This window comes from Anabrus simplex, chromosome 4 (assembly GCF_040414725.1).
Source record: "Anabrus simplex isolate iqAnaSimp1 chromosome 4, ASM4041472v1, whole genome shotgun sequence".
In the NCBI taxonomy this organism is placed as follows: domain Eukaryota; kingdom Metazoa; phylum Arthropoda; class Insecta; order Orthoptera; family Tettigoniidae; genus Anabrus; species Anabrus simplex.
Genome location: NC_090268.1, coordinates 393,649,099 through 393,667,513, shown reverse-complemented (window position 1 = coordinate 393,667,513; position 18,415 = coordinate 393,649,099). Strand labels below are relative to the sequence as shown.

The window sequence follows — 18,415 nt, the reverse complement described above, 5'->3', positions numbered from 1 at the left end:
ATATCTGAAAGTATCATTTACTAGAAAATCCTATCTCGTTATCTCACAATTGAGCAAATATCACATAACTCATGTTCCATTGGGATGCCACTTAACTACAATCATACGACTTGGACATTTATACAACGGTGATCCCTGTAACAATACACGTTAGTGAACCAATGACCAAAACAATATTCAAATAAATATCACTACCTGGAATAAATGACAAACAGAGATACATCTTATATCCATATAATAAATCACGGACGGTATGATCCGCTCGAAGTTAGCGGCAGTGGGCATAAATTCCTCCGGTGTTGCTGGGACTTGAACCCAGGTCCTGTGACTGAGTGAAGTGTGAACTCCAATCTGAAATCTTTAGGCGGTTTCATTTATATAATGAATGGAGGGAATTCTCTCATCGTTTAGAACTGCAGATCTATCCAACGGTGTTATTCTCTAAATTAATTGTATGTAATTTCGATACCGGAGAAGGAAGACGGGCCCTTTGCAGTGCGCTTTTCTCAATGCGGTAACAACAGTATACCTCTCCCGTAGCCTCAGCAAGGCCATACATCTCACAGGCTAGCTGCCTGCTTCGCTCTCTTTTCAGCTTCCCTTTTAAAAATAATGGGACTATACGGTCCGGCCGGCGAACTATCTTGTCACTCGCCTTTCAATCTTATAAATTTCCCAGGACGCCATTGGCATCAATTACACATATCGGCTTTCATCTAGTCTTGTTTATATAATCAGCGCGGAATGTATGCATCGCGCTTATTATTCACTCATTTGGGGAAAGATTTATATTTTCATTAACATCGCATTTAATACAGCCACCATCCGCCTAAAAAGTTCCGCCCCATCTCACGGTAAAAAGCCCAATACATATATCCTACAGAAGAAAATGTCCTATCACCCGGGACAAAAATATGTTAACATTCGCGACCTAAGTAAAACACAAACACAGTCACACCTCACGGTTATACCGCTGTTTCTTCTTCGTCATCCTCAACTCATATAGGAGGATTGCCTGCCATATAGTGAAGCATTAAAACAAAGAATTTTAGAATATCTGGAGACCGATATTGGTTATAAACTGAAGGTAACTGGATTGATTTTACATGGATATAAAAATCCCTTTAATTCTCAGGATGTTTCACATTTAATCAATTCTAGGGCCTTAAATATAACATGCACTGGCCCTCATGTAAAATAAAATAGTTATCCAACAGTGAAGAAACAATCTATGCAAACCCTACTAAGTAACTATTACCATCCCTTTAGAAATAGCGAAATCCTACACTACATTTCTAAAGAATTAGCATGCTATTTATGTATTTATATATTTACAGGAATTTCGACTTTCAAAAATTTTAGATTGGTATTCATGCTAGTCCGGATCACGTCCACAGCTCACTCGAGAAGTTACATACAGGGGTTTAGCCGCACATCACGACTACGGCAGCAGCATGGAGTCCAGAGTTCGGCTGCAGTTGGGTCGGTGGCATGTTGGCTTGATTCACGTACAATACGGGAAAATCTCCGGCGTTATACGACGTGTTGGATGAGTACAGACCACCTGTACGTCTGTCTTCTTCCTCGGATGGTGATGTCACTGGCACACAAACACAATGATGGAAACTGATTGATTATAATTGTGTTATATAACGACACATTATAATTGCTACGATCAGAGAAACTCATGTACTCGAGTTCTCTAATGAAGCAGCGGTATTGTCCTTGTAGCCCACTGCTTCGCCCTCATTGCCTGTCTAATTCACTATCAGCAGTTTTGGCCCCTAATGATCCACGTTTTGTGCTTTCACTCTCACAGGGTATCTGATGCTGTCATCACAAACGGAGTTTTAACTCGGCCTAACTCAGCACTAGTTCTTAGGGAATACAGATTAACTACGGTGCTCGGGGTTGTTTAGCAGATACCGCCCTGGTCAAATACATTGTCAATAAGCCCCTCTCTCTTTTTCTAACTGATTATTCACTATAACACAGTTATTGAGCTGCTATGCTACTCGCTCGGCATTAATAAGTTCGTGTATTGACTTACACGATGGCGCAGCCTACTAGCGTTCGAATCATATCTACTTCACTCCCGTATAGCTTAATCAATCATTTCACAGGTTGCATAATCGTCATAATTAAGCTTTAAATGCCGTTCTCTGTTGACATCGACAAACTTTCACGTCCACTACTATATAATTATTTCACTGACAGTACTTCAGCTTCGTAGCCACTAATGAATAATTGCTGATCTGTCATTTAGTTGGTAGCACTATTAAAAATAATATTACTATAGAGTCATTCACAACGTATACCGCCTAACAACACGACTGGAAGAATCGAAGTGCGATACTTACTTTGGTTCGCATCCCTGTAAATAGCGAAACCGTGTTAGGCTTGTTGGAGAGGGTAAAACTCCTTCTTCTCGAAAAATTCACTCCACTAATAGTGGGTTATCAGGATCGGCTAAGGTGTCAAATTAAGGCTTGATTACCCCAGTTTACACTGATCGATTCCCATCATCCTCTTATAGTGCGTTTTGCTATAATCTCCAAAGCGTCCATTGGTAGCCCAGTGTGGGTGGAGCCTATGGCTCGGGGATCTTTTAACTTCGTTCCAGCGGCCCGCTTTCACCAGATGGTCTTCATCTGGCTGGTGTTTGTTTGCTGCGTACTTGGTCTTATTATAATTATGAAAAACACTTCTTGATTTCATAAATCAGCATATAATTCCCTGCTTCTAATGAATCTTGAGTCATAGAAATCCATCGTAAATTACGCAACTTGTGTTATTTTCGTTCTTGAAAACAGTTGAAGACGGTAGATTGGTATTCGTAAATCTGCAGGGGAAAAGCAAGGAAAAAATGTTTTCAGGGTTGAGTACAGGGCTCCGTGACCTACTCCGCTCACTCAGCTTGGCGTGGCTAATTTTTTCTCTGTCGCTCAAAGTGAGAACGCGTTTCACTTGCAGGCGAGAGTATGACTCGTTTACGGTGTTTGCGCGTAATTAGAGCCGAGCCTCTCAGGCCGGCCAGTGCGCTACTCGCACCCCTGGAAGGATAAACATGTGCTAACTTGCGCACTAATTGACGTAGATTAGCGCCGAAAACGGCATATTCTACATACGGAATACCATAATATACTCTTGGTGACGTGATGAACGTCACAATATCTCGCTCAAAACTTGTACGAATTGGGTCGTTGGTATTCTTTTGTATTATTTAACGGTTTGAAATTTCTTTCTTTCTCGAGGGAATAAAATGATTTGTCCTCGGGATACTTACTGTAATGCACAAGTATGCTCAGGTGCCTTTTGTTGAGATATTTAAACAGGACGTATCTAAAATAGCTTTAATGAATGGCAGAACTTATAAAGAATATATAGGGACTTTTGTTTTTTGCACAATTGATGATATATATCTCGTTAGTGAGAAAATGAGGGCAATAGGCGTCAGAACTTTTCACTTTTACCACCAGTGGCGTACGCTGCGATCAAGACGTGGGCTACCACTAGACTTAGGTTACTCCTTTAAGATGGTTTATCGAATGTCAAGCCTTAATTGTTTTGAGCCACCAGAATTCGAATGTAGAAGAGAAAATGAGAAGGTAACAAGCAAAAAAAAAGGCCGATTTTGAATTAGGTGAGGTTGAGAATATAAAGAACGCATTGGATTCCAAAATTCACAGTTATTTCATAACGCAGGTAGATTCGTGGGAAATCGATTCGGAAGAACTGATAAAGGATTTGACAGTACATCACATGAAAAGAAAATATGAATTGCCTGTTATCGTAGCAAGAGTTGGAGAGCTGAAGGTACGTTGCCTAGTTGATTCTAGGACTAGCATCAGCGTGCTTTCAAAGGAATTATTCCAAGATATGAGTAGAAGAATTAAATTATTAACCATCCCAGTTTCGAAAATTAAAATAAGAGGAATAATACCGGATAAAACGGTAGAATGCAATATACAAACATATCTGGAAATCAATATTGGAAACAGGCACTTTGAACATCCATTCATTGTCATGAACAAAATTAAATATAATATCATACTAGGAATAGACTTCATGATGGTAACAGGAATGACGATCGATATGGAAAAACAAGAAATAAGATTCCCTATATCTGACGAAAACACGAGGGAAAACCAAGAACGAATTAAGATCAATGACGACATTATGATCATAGATAACAAGAAGGTACCGGAAGAAGAAAACTTACCATCGGAAGGGCATCCGAATTTTCAAGCACACAGAAGGTTAAGGAGAGTACAGCATAAGAAATTCCAACCTGAGTTGAAGAAAGGCGACCTTGTATTAATAAAGAAACCCGCAATCTCCAGTGTAACGAACAAAATCTTCGCGAAATTCTTGCATTTATACGAAGGACCATTTATGATAAACCGTTCATTTAGAAATAATGCATATGAAATACACGACTTGAATGGAAAAAGTAAAGGAGTACATAACAGTTCCAACATCAAGTTGTATTTCAAGGAATAGAGAAGTGACAGATCATCCTATGTTATGACGAAGCAAAGAAGTATGTATTGAAGCCACTTACATCATGAATGAGCAGATTATTCTGAAGAAAGGAGTAATGATATGAATGAGAACTTATAAAGAACAGTGAAAAATCCCATTATAAGAAGGAAGGCGAATATAACAAATATATAGCAAGCCATATATTTCTTTCAACGTAGGGGAAGTTAATGTGCCGTTTCACAGTTCTTTATAAGAGCTGTAGGAGCAAAGATGGAGTCTCTGCGATCAAAATGTTAAATAAAATGCATTTAACGTCAGTACGGGCCGAAATGTAAGTATTTTCATCAGTCGATTACGGAAATAACCATGTATAGAAGGCGCAGGAAAAGAATGACAAATGGACATTATTTAAACCTATTATTCAAGAGAAAAATTTGCTCATCACCTACTATATAATCTGACCTCGAAGCAGTAAGAAGACGCAAGACTAGATTGAAAAGGATTATCCAGCTGAACTGAATATTGTAATTTGGAAACGAAATATAATTCGCGACTACACGCCAAACAGCTGTTATCAAGATTTAATCGCTGCGCGGAAGATTAAATACGTTAAAAAGGAAATAAACAGATTCCAATAGAACTACGTCACGAAGTGGCGCAGAGCTTCAATAAATTTGCCCGATACCGCTTAATAGTGAAGGAAACTTACTGATCAGCGTTTGAGTGCATTCACACCAACAAAAATATAGAGGAAAGAAAATCATTTTCAAATTGGAATAAATATTTAACATCTATATTGGTCGATTTGGAGCTAGTTTATTGGATTAAATGTACCATAACTAAATCCATACAATCTGAGCTTGACAAGAGATATATTAGTTGAAGAATGACAGCAATGAATCACATATTTTGTTATTATTGTGTTACATACGTACGAGATTCCATTATGAGCCTGTAAAGAAGCAAGGCAACGCTATTTAGATCCTGATGAGGCGATACGATGTTGGCTATCCCGGATGACCAGTAATCAGTGTTGAGGAGCTACGATGTACCCGATCACTTGTGGAGGAACCAGATGACGAGATCCTAATCTCAGATGACCGGAGATGAGAAGACATCGAGACCACCTTGAGCAAAGCTAAGTCCATTATCTAAGTCGTTTTCGTAAGTAAGAGAATATTATCTTTTATTATTGTATGTTGATATGTGTGTTTTGTGCGAAGACAGTGCGTAGATAAACGTCTAGCTGAGATGATTGGAAGTAGGTATTCATCTATATGAAATGTCAATTCCATTAGTAGGCGTGGTCACCAAGTGATATTCCGATCGTAATGTTTCCAGAGATATGTGAGGATAGATAGTTAGAGTTATTATTATTATTATCAGTGAAGAGTAAAGAGTGAAGTTGGCATTAATACAGTGTGCCAGATTTTAATCAAAGTCACTCGGTGCGAGATCGTATATAGGAAGTGTTTTATGAAGGAATAAGGCAGTAGACTACTCAGAGTTATGATGTTAAATTTGGCACTATGACACTAGGAAGTAAAGTATGCATTTTATGAGTGTCACGGCACGTTAATGTGCGGTTTAAGGAAGTGATTTGAATATGATGAAGTGAGAGATTTGTTATACGTGAAATGTGTTAATAATTAACGCGTTATAGATATGGTATAAGGATGATAGTGATTTATGATGGTCATATTTATTAGTTTCTTCGAGAGAGATAGTCATAGCTGTGCGAATTTGAATTTGAATTTGAATTTATTGATCGTGATTTACATGCCACTGAGACTGAAAAGTCCCTTTATGCAGCGTCTTCTTATAATACAATGCAGATTTATGAAAACAGTAACTACATTTTTATAATATTAAAGTATTAAACTAAACAAGAAACTTAAAAAAAAAATTAAAATACAGATACCAAAACCAGTAAGGTTAAGACATACATTATATAATAAGTAAGAAAGTAAATCATTAAGCCCTTCTGTTATTTTGGACTACATGGGTTTAAAGAATATAAAGCTAAAGCAGAGAAACAATTTTCTTCGAAATATACATATTCCTGATTGTTCGACACAAGAATGCCTGATCTCAGCCTCTTGCGTACTCCTCCAGAAAGATAGATGTTAAGAACTGCTTTAGTTGGGTACAGTTAGTGTTACTTGCGAAACGGTGAAGATTAAAGACGTTAAAGATACGTGATGCAGTGCAAACAAAGGATTTGTTAAATTTAGTGGTACGATGAAGGGGAATTTGAAGGGTGGTTTTTGTAAACCTATTATCTCTGTTATGTACCGACTCCATAGGTTTAAATGCATTATAAAGGTAGGATGGTGTCTTCAGTTTGAGAATTTTCTGCGTAGCAACAGCTACTGAGATATCCCGACGTTCATGGAGTTTCGACCATTGTAGCTGTATGTAATAGGGTGTTATGTGTTCATCACGCCTGGCATTTGTAACGTAACGAACACATGCGTTTTGTACCCTCTGTAGTTTTATGTTCAAAGTTTCAGATAAGTCGTTGTATACGACTGAACCATAGTCAATTATTGGAAATATAAGACTTTGAACAAGTAGTTTTCGCATGAAAGGTGGTGTACATGACACGTTACGTTTCAAAATATGCATGGATGACACCACTTTTCGGATTACATTTGACGTATGATCAGACCAGGATAAGGTTCTGTCGAAAATTAGACCTAGATTGTTAACGGTGTCACTATAATGAATATCTGTCTCTAGAATTTTTATTGGTGGGAGGGATTTGAGGTCAAGAGTTTTCAGGAGTTTTGTGTAACCTATGCAAATAAGCTGGGTCTTAGCCACATTTAATTGGAGGTTATGATTTGCGCTCCATTCAAGCAATCGAGAGATGTCATGGTTAAAATGCGTTATAGAAGAAGATGCGTTAGTGGGACAAAAGTGGAAGTAAGCTTGTAAGTCATCCGCATACATGTGAAAGCTACTGCTTCTAAAGACTTCAGATATGTCATTAATATAAAAAGAAAAACATAAAGGACCAAGGACTGATCCTTGTGGTACGCCACAGTTTACTGATTCCCAACTAGAGAATCGACCGTCAACGAACGTGACTCTTTGTGATCTATTTGACAGATATGATTCAAACCACGACAGAGCACTCTTGGAGAAGCCAATTGACTTCAGCTTAGCAAGAAACAACTCATGATTAACAGAGTCAAATGCCTTAGAGAAATCAAAGAGACATAATATAGTAAGCTGCCTCTTATCGGTGGCCGCGCGTATATCATCTGTAACCTTCAGAAGAGCAGTAGTAGTACTATGGCCCTTCTTGAAGCCAGATTGGTAGGGATTTAGAATGTTGTATTTAGACAAATATTCACATATCTGCTCATGAACAATTTTTTCTAGTGCCTTACTAAGTGCACAGAGGATGTTGATAGGCTTAAAATCACTACAGACTGTTGGTATTTTCTTTTTGGGCACAGGACGTACATTGGCACGCTTCCACTCTGGGGGATAAACTCCATTCTGTAGAGAGAAGTTAAATAAGTGCACAAGGGCAGGAAGAAATATGTTCATGCAGGTAGAAATCATGGATATTGTAATATTAAGTGAGATCTCGTGATTTCAAATGATGTTTCTGAGAGTGTCAGTGAATTCTTGCCAATTCCATGTGATAATTCTTGATCCTATGCATTTTTACATAGCTTATGATATGATCTCGAGACTGGTAGAGCGATGTTTTTATCCATGTTAGGATTGCCTAGAGAGTCATATATGTAGTCATGATAAGATTTAAGCCTTCACTGATTTATTTAGGATGATCTTGAAAACTCTCACTGTGTATAACATTATTCTGGACAAAATTCAACCTACTAGACTAATCACTGGTGACATAGATATTCAACAGAGAATTATTTTTAGTCGGAGGTAGTGTCTTCTGACCAAGTAGATTTTTCGTTAGTAGTATGTGTGATGATAACTACATAGGATATGTGTGGTGACGTTTCTTGCAACCAAATACGCACGTAGACTAATACTTATCACTAAAATTAAGGTCACATTACCTTAAGTTCATAAGTTAAATCTTACGATAACGATACTTAAAGGGTGATTACGACTTACAATGGACGTAGCTTAGCTTATGGTGTGACACAGGGAAATATGAGTAACTAAGAAGCAATTAAGCATGTGAAAGTGAATATTTAAACTGTGAAACCTACAAGAGAGTACTTGTCAATTCAAAGTCAAGAAAATTTTGTGATAATTTTTATTGAGAATTTTAAACCTGCATCGAGACAGACAGTTAGCGAAAATTAAATAATGTGTCAGTTTAAAGAGTAAGGAATAGGTGGTAACGAACAGAATTTCATATTTATTCCAAGAATAACTGATATTCAGACAACTTGAACTCCAATTCTTAACTGAACATTAACTCAACGATTCCACAAGCGTTCTTTATTTCTTAATAGAGTATAGACAGAGATGTTGTAAATAGTAATTGATACAATTTTTATTTTTCTTCTTAACGGATGCATCCTATACTCTTAGTATTCTTGATTTTAATGTTTATTTTCTTGCCAGTACGGCTCATGTAAATATAATTAATTTCATTCACATTAATTTAATTCGTTATCGCCCAACTTCGTAAGTGAGTTGCATACGGATGAAAACACATGTTTCTCAATAGTTCTCAAATGTTACATAATATTTATTCTAATATCATATGATTTTGAGAGATCAATGGACTTATGAAGTGAAATAATGTAATCCGAGGAGGCATTTATTTATGATGAATTCGGAAGACGTAATTTTTCTGAAATGTTGATGATGGATATAGACTGTAGGAATGACAATGAGTCACTCACTTCAAGAAGTAATCATTGGTAAAATTTGAGATAATTTTTTTTAAATGTCTGATTTAATATTTGAATAAATATGGGATAGTGAAACCTTAACATTCTTTCTAAGTGTTCCTATAATAAGTATTAGTTGTAAGACTATAGTAGTTTCAGTTGACGACAACTTCTGTAAGAGCTAGTAAGAGTATGGTATCTAACTAGTTACGGGTAAGAGACGTCTTTCAACGTTAGTTAGAATCTACCATTAACCGACCTGGACGTTTTTCTATTACGGAACTCACACCCATAAAACTTAGTCATCGGACCAATTGAATTTAGAGCTAGTCAGGATCTCTTGTGTCCATGCCTGGACGCCGAAACGGCGCAATACATATAGCGTGAGGCGTTAAAGCATACAGTTATAAATTCCTATTATTACTTGTTTGAATGGATCAGCTATTTTCTATAAAATTGGGCTGCCACAAGGAAATACTTTAACGCGAAATTATAATCTCAAATTACAACTTAATATTAAACACACATCAATCACCCTAAATTTACAAAATTGTTCGCATACTATCAGTCAACATCCGAGTAAAGAAATCTACAAGAAAAACCTTCAATCCATTAATAGAAATCCTAAAATTAAACATTCAAAGAAAGTGTCCGGGAAGAGCCGGGTACTACAGCTAGTAATATTAATAAAATAAGTAATTTTTATAATAAAAATCTTATTTTATGTTCAGCATCCCTTCATTTACCATAGATATAATCAATTATCATCAATCATCGAGGCTTTAGACTTTATTCCTCACGACTTCTTTTACGTGCTTGGTGTGAAGGACAAGTACCACTGACCTCGACCAGGATCAAACTCCACTATCTCAGGAACAGAAGGACTGTAATTAACCAACAACGGGACTGAAATAATCACACAAGTAGGAATGACAGGCGAATGGCTCAATTAAGTATGCACACAGTTAAACCAGTAATATATATATAAGTAACGAAATAAATGAAATAAGTAATCCAATTAATAACTGCGATAATAAAAAAATAATTAAATAAATAAATCAAACGTAAGTGGGTAACTTTATAAATGTGTCCGTAAATAATTAAATAGCCAATAAAATAAGAAAGTTGGGAACCAAATAAGTACGCCAGTCAAGCAGGAAGTCAATAAGTAAGCAGTAAGTAAGTAAAGAACTATGGATGGTTAAAAGTAAATATGTGAGGAAATAAAGAAGTAACCAAACAAGTAAGTACGTCACTAAGTAGTAAAGTGACTGAGTGAGTAATAAAGTACTGCCTTGGTCATATATACTTAACGTTCTAAAATTTAAACACCGTTACCTACGAAAGGAAGAAACCTCCAGGAATTTCCAATGAGTGGCAAAGGTTTTGGACCGGGAATCTCCTCATATGGTCTGACCTGAGATACCTCTTGCTGTGTAGGAGCCATTGACATCTCCGCCTTGCTGACGAAGAGAACAGTAGTTGCTGGACGGACGAAATGGGCAAGACGCCCCGTAGACAGCGTGCCCAGTTTCCACATCGTGGAAGTGCTACAACAGGGAAAAATCAATTACGTCTGTTTCAGGTATAAGTATAATTATTTCGAGGAATTACAGGTGTTACTTCATAATACCGGAATTACGAAAGTTATAAGATTTTCTGCTGTGAATAAAATTGTAACCAAGCATTTTAATAAGGTATAAAAAAATTTCATTATTTGAGGTGAAGAGGGTACAAGGTAATTATTCCAGTATTCTGATCTTTTGAAAAGTCACTAAAACTATCATTCTCCATTCGATCCGTCTTACCCCACCACCGAAGCTGGCTCATACGCCCACTTTCATCCATGGAGTTCACTCCCAGCTGAGTCTTTCTCTCGTCCTGACGAGTACCCTTCTTCCATAGTCCCGACGTAATTTTTTCAAACCAACATTCTCGTTTCTTTAAAGTCTGTTACTTGCAGCTTCTGAAGAAAACGGACCTGATTACATCCAGATTTTACTCCAATTTTTCGGAGAAGGGCTGAGCTGAAACCGGTGAAAAGTACTATTTACCTTTCTTTGGAAATATTTTGAGCTCATAATAGTAGCTTTGCTACACATCGATTCAGATTCACTTACTACGCTTCCGTCCTGGGAGAGCTACCATCCTAATTTCTTAAAATGATCGGTACCCTTTTGTTCTAGTTCCTTATTTCTTTCCTGACAGTCAGTCCTCTTAGGTTTACTTCAAAATGACATATGTTTAGTGTTGGAGAAGCTAATTTTTATACCATAATGTTTCCACTTCACTCCAAGCTCCAAGATATTAAATTGCCAGCGTCCAGAACATTATGACACGAAGACCACGTCGCCGGCATTAGTCAAACTGGTTTTCAATGCAAATGAAACACTTGCCAACAGATATGACGTTCAGTGTAAATAAATAGATAAGGATGTTTTATTCGAGCTAGAAGTTATAGTCATTTTAATATTACATAACTGAGTAAAGTAATGGAATTTTGAAAAAGAACAATTCGATGATTCTAAAAGAATCAGACATCTCTAACAGAAGAAAATTAAATGGTTTTCGCCGAGAATCGGGCAATTGTAATTGCATTTTTCATCGTCCATTAACTCTCCCACACTGCATAACTCAGGGCAGAGTGGCATGCTGAGTCTGTCTTATAAACCCAGACCGAGCCCATGGTGCTTGTACTCTGCGTACAGCAGCTGCCTCAGCCCAGCTTATGTCGTGCGCACGGCCGCCCTGCTAAAGCGTGTATACAATCTTATATGACATCTTACCTATAAAATATGCTGGAAGTGTCATCCTTGAGGGACTTCATGAACACCATTAAGAGTTTCTTCACACCAATCGCGAGAGTTATGACTGTTCATACGACCATTAAGATGAAACTAGTCCTCATCTGAAAAGAACACAGTCTCTTGGTCGAATAAACGATCATTCAGTGATGTGAGATACCACTCACAGTGTCCCACTCTTGTGGCTGGATTAGCAAGTTTTAAACAATGGGCCGGTGTAAACCTGCACGGTTTGATATGTAACAGTTTTGTAGCTCTGTGTGCGGAAGAAACCGAAACCCCTACTTGTGCTAGTTTTGTGAGTTATTTATTCGGTGACCGTTCAAGACTCGCACCAATATCATCTATCTTTTTCTCTATTAAAAATGTTCTTGAGCGCACATGTCTGTTATTGATTACTGAACCAGGGGTTTCAAATTGATTTCTCTTTATAGGAATCTGTGCTCATGAAGGTAGCACTTCACCAGGAAATTGCTGAAGAAATGCATCGCATATTCGTGGAACCGACTCGTAATAAAATAAATTGTACATGCGAAAATACAGTGTTGCAATAGTAACAGTCTCATTATCTTAACAGCTGCGATTCAGACTGGCAATTGATGCTGGGTCAAACACGTAAAGCTTTCTTGCAAGGTCGAGAACTATGCGCGCGCCTCCCGTGTAGCTGCTTAGGTCTCCCAGTAGAATCGCCGCTGGACGCTCTGGGTATATATGAGACTCTGTATATGGCTCGTTGTCTGTTCTTCTCCATGTCGCTTCTTTAGAATAACCCCACTTGACAAGGTTGTCCCTGGATTTACCAACACCTAATTGTAGTCTGTTCAATGAACTCCGGGTTGTGAAATGAAAACCTACAATATGTTTTCCAACCAGTGACCGGGTCAGGGATGGAATTAATGAAGCCCCCATCTTGCGACGATGATAGGAATTGTGTCAGCTGTCGAGGCCTCTCGCACTCCTCTGGGGCAATGATTATGGACTGACAGATGAAATGAAATGATAGTGGAGAGTGTTGCTTGAATGAAAGATGGCAGGGAAACCGGAGTACCCGGAGAAAAACCTGTGCCGCCTTAGCTTTGTCCAGCACAAGTCTCACATGGAGTGACCGGAATTTGAACGAGAGAACCTAGAGGTGAGGGGCCGGCGCAATGCCGTCTGAGCCACGGAGGCTCCATCTCTGGGTTAACCAGTCTAAAACACGTCCAGATGGTGAACATTCAGCAGTCGAAGGTGGTCACATCTAGCAATAAGAGAAATTTACGTAGAAATCTGTGTACAATGTGGAATACCGCAGCGAAATACGAGTGAATTTGCTACTCCGGAATAATATCATTCGGAAATTCACGGGCTGTAATTGGGGAGCTCAGTCTCAAGTCATCAGAAAATCCCCCATTGCACTCTGTTTGTCTGCAGGGGGAATATCCATGTCCTGTGAGACAAACCAAGTGGATGTCGCGATAAATTAAATTGTTAGACCGAGCTCGATAGCTGCAGTCGCTTAAGTGCGGCCAGTATCCAGTAATCGGGAGATAGTGGGTTCGAGCCCCACTGTCGGCAGCCCTGAAGATGGTTTTCCGTGGTTTCCCATTTTCACACCAGGCAAATGCCGGGGCTGTACCTTAATTAAGGCCACGGCCGCTTCCTTCCAATTCCTAGGCTTTTCCTATCCCATAGTCGCCATATGACATATCTGTGTCGGTGTGACGTAAAGCAAATAGCAAATATATATATATATAGTCTATATATAAATTGTTAGACTTATCATTGGATGTCTGGAATCAACACCTATAAACAAGGTTTATTGCTTGGCAGGTATGGCACCATCTGATATATGGCGAAAAGTATATGGAGATGCTGAGGGAAAGAAGGCTAAAACAAATCTGTTACATCCACTCCATGGCTATCAACCACCACGATCTAGGTTGAAATCCAGAAAACCTTTCCTTTATTTCCCCCTTACAATTGGTTACACGTCGCACCGACACAGATAGATCTTATGGCGACGATGGGACAGGAAGTGGCTAGGAGTGGGAAGGAAGCGTCCATGGATTTAATCAAGGTACAGCCACAGCATTTTCCTGGTATGAATATGGAAAACCACGGCAAACAATCTTCAGAGCTACCAGCAGTGCGGTTCGAACCTACTATCTCCCGGATGCAAGCTCACAGCTGCGCGCCCCCATCCGCACGGCCAACTCGCCCGATAAATCTTCCCTCACTTCAACTTCATTGCTAACTGTGTCTCGCACAAGAGCCAGAGATCAATTGTTTGTTGCTGGCCCGGATTCGATTCCCGGCTCTGCCACGAAATTTGTAAAGTGGAACGAGGGCTGGAACTGGGTCCACTCAGCCTCGGGAGGTCAAATGAGTAGAGGTGGGTTCGATTCCCACCTCAGCCATCCTGGAAGAGGTTTTCCGTGGTTTCCCACTTCTCCTCCAGGCAAATTCCGGGATGGTACCTTACTCTAACTTAAGGCTACGGCCGCTTCCTTCCCTCTTCCTTGTCCATCAGTTCCTTCCTTCCTATCCCCCACAAGGCCCCTGTTCAGCATAGCAGGAGAGGCCGTCTGGGCGAGGTACTAGTCAATCTCTCCAATTGTATCCCCGACCGAATGTCTCACCCTCCAGGACACTGCCCTTGAGGCGGTAGTGGTGGGATCCCTCGCTGAGTCCGGAGGAAAAACCAACTCTGGAGAGTAACAGATTAGGAACGAAAGAAAGAAAGAAAGAAAGAAAGAAAGAAAGAAAGAAAGAAAGAAATGAAGAAAGAAAAAGAACATGCGTCATCACTCCGTCGTACTGAATTCCCCCCCCCCCCCCGGATTAATTGTTTCTTCAGATGCTATTCAGAGCTCTTAGGTGAAGAAGAAATTTAATGGAAAGTAGGAAGTAATTCCACACTATTCTTAAATTACCAAAGAACAGATTAGAAAAACATTATCTTTTGGTACTGGATACGTCGCCCGGTACTGGTGGGTGGAGAAGTGTTTCTACACTAATCCGGTGAAATGGATATAAATTCATCCACTCCATGTAGGTGCTGAAGTGTTCATAGACGAACCTCCTAATAAAGATAGACAGGTTATCCCATACAATGTTAGGTCCATGACTCTTTCCTCCGATACCCTACGATCTACGACGATTTCTACGGATGATAATGAACACAGTGTCACGTGATTTTCTTGAAGGATAGAAAGTTTTGCAGACAGACATTCGCGTTGCCTTACCACAGTTTCGCACAGCATCAAGATACGGGGAAGAGGGCGTAGTATTCAGATGCGGGAGAGGGTACGTACCGCTGTAAACGTCAATTTGTCTTAGTTACTTCAGAAATAAAAAAATGTACAATGTGCTTTACGTCGCACCGACACAGATAGGTTTTATGGCGATTATGGAAAAGTATGGGGCTAGGAGTGTGAACAAAGCGAACGTTGCCGTAATAAATGTACAGCTCCAGCTTTTGCGTGATGTGAAAAGGAGAAGCCACGGAACACCATCTTCTGGGCTACCGACAGTTAGGTTTGAACCAATTATTTTCCGAATGCAAGCTCACAGCTGCGTTACCCTAACCATGTGACTATCTCATACGGTGAATGAAAACAATTTCAAACAAAGAGTCTATACATATTATAAATAATCAATAGTACATTGACATTGCCAATTCCTCACCCCTCCTCACCCCGATAGCTGGTCGGACACCGAACATTTCCAGTCTCAGCTGTTATAAGCAGCCCAGACCTCACGGAGGAAGCCTCCCATGGAAATGAGGAGTGAGGAAGTTTCCCGGTATTCTTTTGTGAAAAACTTTTCAACAAATGGGACTCGAACCGACTAAGTTCGGAATTACAGTACGTAGAATTGATGATTTAACGATTATGGCCGCCAGGTCAGGTAGTCCATGGATAAGCAATAATGTAACCTTATACATATTTTCTTTTTCTCAATTTGATACGGTATTCCTGTATCTCTCTCATGGCAAAGGTCAGGGGAAAAAATAGCTTACACTGAAGTCTCTGCCTCACTTAGCACTTTGAGGGTACAGAAGCTGCTGAGATATGTGTGTGCTGAACAAAGACACTTTGAGATTAATGAGTGAGTTCTAGGGTTATATATGATGCTAGTCATTCTGGCAATCTCATTTAAGCTTGGAGTCGAATCCCTGACTGTTAATTATGTTGGCATTTGGGTTCAGATTTCACTGTGACCCCTTAAACTTACCATCCTATCGTTGGTCGGCCACAGCTGCTGGAGTAGAGCAATATCGAATTCTTAAATTCTGGGGTCGTAGCGGGAATATTTCGGTCACGATCTTAACCAAACGATGGGGTTCAGAAGAGAGCCTAACTACTTGAAATGAGGAGCAAATATGTGCTTACTAACTTTTATTGAATTAATTAAACGCAAAAATTTATTTTTATAAAATCATTCATCAAAAAAATTAATTATTTAATGTTTCAAACAGTCACATTGCATTGCGTGAGTTTTATTAGTTACATTTATCGAAGACGTTTCTTCGGAGAAAAGTAGAAATATCACAGATTAGCGGACAGCGAAAGTAGAAAAATGAAAAGAAAACCTGAAAATCGGGCACCTTTTGATCCAAACGATAACTGAGAATTAATCCACACGATCCGTGGAAAATCTGACCTTCAACAAGTAGAATTCTAGATTTATTTTTAATTAAGATTATCCACCAGCCAAATACCCTGTCGGATATGGGAACACCCGCCGAATGGACCCTTAATCCAACCAAATTGACTATCAGTTGCTTTGGATAGGTTGCGAAATACTACTGAAAATCATTGTGTTCACTACAAGTTAACAGCAGTAGTCATAATAAAAAATAAAATTCCACCATGTATTGTCATCTCGTGACACCCTTATTTCTATTTCCAGCTGACGAATCGAACCCGCATTCGTAACTCAAGTCTCACATAAATAAAATAAGTGTGAACACGCACACAAACAAAGCAATCGGACGTCTGAACGAAAAACAATTATCAGTAAAAAAACTAAAGTTCACTGAACTCAAACGTGCGTGGCAAACAGCAGTAAATACTCCGTCACCGTTAGCTCAGTATCCAATATTGGACAACCCTCACGTTCATGCCACTAGTGGTTCCATAATCTTATGTAAACACCTTCCAGTTCGCAAGGGCTGTGCCGAAACATTGCCTCAATATTACTTTGCTAACACTCTTCGCATTGCATACACTACGGCAGACACTACCATCATTCAAGTCACTTCGCAAAAACACCTAATCTAAGACTTGAATATATACAGACGACACACTAAACCTATCGTTGCGGCCTATGAACTTCAATGTTAGGCCCCTTCAAACAACAGGCATCATCATCATCATCAAACCTATCGTCGGGTCTACCTAGTGTCTACACACCCTAACACTAACACCTATATATATATATATACACACACACACTTTCCTAAACCTATCGTCGAGCGTAAACTCGGACGTCTTATCATCAGTATACTCCTATGATAACGTGTGACTTCCTAAATCTATCGTCGAGCGGAGACTGGGATGTCTATGCATCCTCTAGAATGTCAGGCGAAATCGTAACTTTAAACACACTTTTTGATATTTAGCTGGAAACCTTGTCGAAGCTACAGCACACAATGAAACGAATCCTTCCACAGAAATGAACGCAAGTCGGGAAATGCAACTAAGTCCCTATCTTGCCAATGAAACGTGAAATTGAAAATAAATAACGCGTGGCAAACAATCCACAACTCAAACACGATCTCGACATACGCAATTTTTTTAAAAAATAATGAATTTCAGTACACGTCCAACATTCCGTGAATATCTCCAAAACATTAATCATCACCATCGCAAAATTTCACCCTATAATTCTAAGGTGTGGCCCAAAATCGCCTACCATCTCACTATTCCAAACATTAATATCCATAAATTATCCAGTGAAGCGAAATTCAATGAATCTACACAGCCAAACTATCGCTTTAATAATGTGCAATATATCGTCCTACAATGTTTCCGATTTAATGATAAATTATCGTCTCGTAATATATGAAATTTTTGAATGAAAATTTGTTATAACAGTCAAATAACACCAACCGTGTATTCGGAATGCTCTTGTATCCTTGAGGTCGCATACTATAATATTCATTATTTTTACTGACTTTACACAAATCGTCATTTGGACTTAAATGCAAAGAGGTACAAAATTCTACAGAAATTGTTTTCCACTGGGAGTTCTTAACATGAAATCATACTGTGCGTCACAAAGGACTCATTTCGAACCAAC

General features: G+C 39.0%; 1 protein-coding gene across 1 annotated transcript in view; it reads right to left on the bottom strand.

The window, feature by feature from the left end:
* LOC136872036 (probable cytochrome P450 49a1) overlaps positions 1-18,415 on the bottom strand; it is a 334,038-nt gene that overhangs the window by 314,569 nt on the left and 1,054 nt on the right. The window lies entirely within an intron of this gene.